We start from the raw sequence: 5,038 nt of genomic DNA, 5'->3' as shown, positions 1-5,038 counted from the left end.
CACGTACGCTATACTGAATTCGGAAAGTAACGTGCGTATACCAGTGTTTAGTCTTTGAGAGATGCGCAGTGGCAAGAAACACAAGAAATTGTGTACACGAAGCGCTGGGTACCGTATGCTAATACTGCTTAATTTTAACCACTTCGGATTTTTTAACGTGAACCAATTACATCACATAGGAGCGTTTCTGGGCTCAGTTGCCCCTTGATGGGTGCCTAAATTAACCATTAACAGTGAGCTTGGAATCTATAAGCATGCAGTGTGTTTAGACATGCGCATAAAAATTCGCATCGTTTTTTTTTTCTGTAGCGGCGGTTAAAGCATGGACGCACCGCGTTCCCCATAAATGTACCGTTCAGCGGAATCATTTCGGTTGAGAATGACTTGACGGACCATACCAGCTTCATAGTTCAACAGTACCTGCTGTGTCTAGCGTGTATAAGCATGCGAGAAACAGGTACTGCTCATGTGTAAAAATAAGTATTTATTGTAAAAAAATACAAACAGCGCTAAAAGCAATGCTCAGCGCTCAAGGAAACGCTAAACGTGCCAGCCAATGTTTTTTAGGACAAATATATTCTGGTGCTTAACGAATACCTTTGATCTTTTCATATGTCTTCAGCAGGTTCCCGCCGGCAAAACACCTGGGAAACAACTGGGTTCATTATACTTAGCACAAGACGAAGTATTGAGCATACCCAGTTGGGTATGTAAGGTACTAGTAGTACATCGTCAAGTACCAAATAAGGGCTTTCTCTAGATGTGTGCCAACCGAAACTTTCACATTCCCTTGCACTTGATCGTAGAACGCCTTGTCGTCGTACTACCTCCAAATTCTCTGGTCAGACGATGGGCGGGCTGCTGGCATGTCATCCTGACAGAAAAAAAAAGAAAAACAGAGAACACATGCGACGTTATGTTCTTAGATCACCTGGTGTTTTCGCCCATCACACAAAAACATCTACCTGGTAAACGGACGTTTTCAATCTGTAATACACCTTGTCGAATTTTGTGTAGACAGCGTCACAGAAGTTACAAATATGAAAGTGTTTTCATAAGTTGCTAATGAAGCTTTCTAATAGTGTTTTAACCATAAACTTACTACAGTTAGGAGGGAAAGCTTAGCATGATTTCCTCAGAAATACTCATCGATCTCCACGAAATACATGCGGGCATTGCACATGTGACCGAATATGACCTTGTTGAACTTCTCCATGAAACTTCCAGTTTTTCTTAAAAGTGAAGCTCTGCTTCGAATGTCGGCTGCAATTGAAAACCACAACACAGTCGCCATTTGATGAGAATCACGTACAAGGAAAGCAGTTTTACAATAGACTCGCGATTCATGCGTTAAGTAAATAAAGTGGCAGGCAAGCTTGGCTTGAAATTTGGTTGCGCAATATTGCACAATATTGCAATAGCACAATATTGCAAACGAATTTTCTTAAATACCAGGTGAATGCCAGTCACGGCGAATATTTAAATGGTAGCAACCAATGCATGATTAAAAATTAATTCACTGCGGCGGGTCAATGCTCGGCTGCGGCGGCGATATTTAGATGGGTGTGAAACGGAAAAAAATGTATAAAAAAACAGAAAGAAAGATCGTATGCTCAGTTAAGGCATTGTAAACAGCATCACGGCTGGTGTTGCTGCGGCTGCTGCTGGAGACCCTGCAATTCACGAGATCGAGCAAGTAGGCCACGAGTTGAATCTCAGGTGCTCCCCTACGAAATCAGAGCTTCTCCTTCTACCTCCTACTAGACGCTTCAAGACGTCGCCCCCGAATGTTCAACTCACAGTTGAAGGGCACCCTATACCCCAGGTAGATATAATTAGGGTCCTAGGGCTGTACCTTCAACGCAACCGAGCAAATCACCATACCCTACAAACACTACAAACAACAGTGGATAATACGCTCCGCCTCATAGGGCGAATCTCCAACAAACACGGAGGGCTTCGAGAGAAGGAGCTGATTCAGCTCATCCAGGCTTTTGTCTTAAGCAAAATCACCTTTACGCTACCATATCTGTCGCTCTCTAGGAAGGAAGAGGAAACTGTAAACTGTTTGATCCGCAAGATATACAAAGTCGCTCTTGGTGTTCCAATTAGAGCGTCCACACAAAGAATTATGGTCACAGGCACAATCAATACCCTTGAAGAATTAACTGAGGCTCATTTATCATCCCAATATCACAGACTTACCACCACTGAAGCTGGCCGTGACATCCTCAGACAGCTCCGCTACGCTCCGCCATTCAACGAGAACAAACGACATCAAATTCCTCCGAACATACACGATCAGTACAACATCCCACCACTACCGAGAAACATGCACCCCGAATTTCATATCGAACGCCGGAAACTTCGAGCCAAGAAGCTAGAACGCAGTTACGGCCAAGCAGAAGGAGTATACTATGTGGACGCCGCCGCCTACACCACTAAACACCGCTATGTCCTAGCGGTCGTGGACAACCAGGGCAACATTGTTCGTTCAGCGTCAATCAAGACCACCTCGGCAGGCGACGCGGAAGAAGCCGCCATCGCACTCGCATCGGGGCTACCTGATTGCGATGTCATAATTAGCGACTCTAAGACAGCTATCCGGAACTTCAGTAGTGGTTATATTACCAATACCGCACATTCCTTACTCGTCGCTCACCCACCACAAAACAACATCGCCCTAGTCTGGACTCCAGCACATCAAGGACTCCGAGGAAACGAAATGGCTCATGCAGCTGCTCGAGGATTCACAGACCGAGTGGCCGCAAATGTGCGCCAACCTCTAGGGCCCAATAACTCCTCACAAGACCCCCATAAAGACTCGCTGATCACATTTCACGAAATCTGCACACATTACAGACACCAACGCTTTACATATCCACCTCTTTCCCTGCCTAGCACGCGCCAGAGAGAAATATTGTGGCGGCAACTACAAACTCGCACATTTCTTACACCGCGAACTCTGCACTTATTTTTTCCTGCCACATACCAGTCACCCAAATGTCGCTTCTGCCCTGTCCAGATAGCAGATCTCTCGCATATCATGTGGCAGTGTCCCATGAAATCTCCCGCCCGCACTCTCAAACCATTAATTAGTAGTGAGGAGCTGTGGGAGACTGCCCTGCGCAGCTCCGATCCCACTCTCCAGGACAGAGTCCTGAGGTGGGCTGAGGAGATAGCGGAGGCCTACCACGACTGGTAGTCTGACGTTATGCCACACGAAGTGGTGACGGACGCTTACTGGGACTGGATCACAGACCTCCCTCTCTCCCCTCCGGCTCCTCCCCTTTCTTAAAAAGGGAAATAAAGTTTCTTCACTCACTCACTGACCAGTTGCTCGATAAAGCTGCGCCTGGCTCTTGTGTCAGAAGGTCTTGCCACCTGCAAAGGTATTCAAATTCTGTGTATACTATCACGAGGATGAAGAACAATTATATCCCTTATTACGACTGCTGTATGCACTTCTCTTCTCTGTAATAACATTAACAATGAGCAATCCAACATAAATAATAAGCTGCCAACGAGAACAACACTACTTTTATACAACCACGGTTATATATCGCTGTTGCATCGCATGAAATGATGGATAAGAGAAGAAAAATGCCATCAACTAGCTAACGTCTAAATTACATATGGCGCATTAATTTACCTTCATCGAGATCTGTAGTTTGCACAGGCACCACAGCCGGTGCATGATGCACTGATGTACTTGCCCACACTTGACTTGGCACTGCATAAGACCAATGGGCAAATGTGACCGAAAACCACGGAAATCAGTGAAGGCGCACAGTAGATACGCACATGTATTCACGAACATGAATGAGGCTGGCTTTTAAACATGTTAGAAATTAGGCAGCAAAACGCGTTTTAAAGACTGTCGCTATTCAAAAAGTCAAATTGCTGATTTTGCCTCCTAAAAACAAGACATGCCGCGAGTCGTATATATATCAGCGCCTGATCCCATGAAACGGTACTAACGTCTTCGGCATTCGTAAGTGCAGTTTTATTACTTTTTGATTGTGGAAAAGTTTTTCCGCTTCCCAAAGGTCAAAAAGGAAATATAAATGCGCAGTATAACGACCTACCATGAAAGCAGATCCTAACATCATTCAACTGCTAGCAAAAATATGCTTGCTTTTATTGCCGCATTGTATCATTGAATTTAAATGCAGAGAACAGTTGCTAGCCGAGGGATAAGAAGCCACGCGAGAGCTAAAAGTATACAGCTTGTCAAGCAACACGAAGTGTTTAACTGATTATCTCACTGACACCTGTCAAGAGCGACGAAATCGTCTGAACTGTATGAGAGTTCATAATAAATGCGACCAGCATGACAACACGTGCGCGACTATAGAGACGGATGACGATTACAACAAGGTACTCCTATACTCGCATAGTTACTCGTAAGCATACACTTATAGTTATTTCAAAAGCCGTCAAAAGAATATTCTGGTAGTTCTATACCGTCATTCATATATATCAGCGCAAGCGTGCAACAATGTGAATGCTAACAGCACGAACATATATGTGAAGAAAGAACACTCACCCAGGCGGGTATGATGCGCCGGGCTGTGTCCGCAGTGAGCGCACCAGCTAGACAGAAATGGCGCGAGAGCGTCGTGTAATCCTGTGTCAACAGCTCGCGTATAGCCATTTCACGTGCAAGGGGATGTCGCTATGTCTTCGCAACACCCCCTTAATATTGAGATAAGGGAATTTTTCCATGGCGGCCGAGTACCGGTTCACGCGGCACGCTCAACGAACCACAGCAACCTATCAAACACCCGCCGCTGTCGTGGAATGCGCTAAAACTAACCCATTTCGCGTCAAAAACGCAACCCGCTTCCCATCGCACAATATCTTCGAACTCTCGTTTTTACCCCCTTCCTTTATTTTCTCGGCGCAAAAACAGCAGAAGCGGAGTGCAACGGAGAGCGTAGCGGCTCCTATGCTCTTTGACGCACGCAAGAGAGAGTGCGTAGTTAGCTCCATGCGTATACCTCCTCGCAGCATTGCTCGCCTTTGCGGCTGACGC

General features: G+C 45.6%; 1 long non-coding RNA gene across 2 annotated transcripts; it reads right to left on the bottom strand.

Annotated features, from left to right (window-relative positions):
- Positions 1–476: 476 nt before the first annotated feature.
- LOC125756993 (uncharacterized) lies at positions 477–3,899 on the bottom strand. Of its 2 annotated transcripts, XR_007414979.1 has the most exons (4): positions 3,805–3,899; positions 3,653–3,733; positions 3,326–3,384; positions 477–874 (listed from the first exon to the last, which is right to left on the bottom strand). It is a non-coding gene; the product is annotated as an uncharacterized LOC125756993 (long non-coding RNA). The 2 variants fall into 2 exon arrangements; XR_007414980.1 differs by having other exon boundaries at positions 3,653–3,899.
- Positions 3,900–5,038: the final 1,139 nt, after the last annotated feature.

The sequence above is a fragment of the Rhipicephalus sanguineus genome, chromosome 1 (genome assembly GCF_013339695.2).
Source record: "Rhipicephalus sanguineus isolate Rsan-2018 chromosome 1, BIME_Rsan_1.4, whole genome shotgun sequence".
Lineage (NCBI taxonomy): Eukaryota > Metazoa > Arthropoda > Arachnida > Ixodida > Ixodidae > Rhipicephalus > Rhipicephalus sanguineus.
This window is presented reverse-complemented; position numbering and strand designations above follow the sequence as displayed.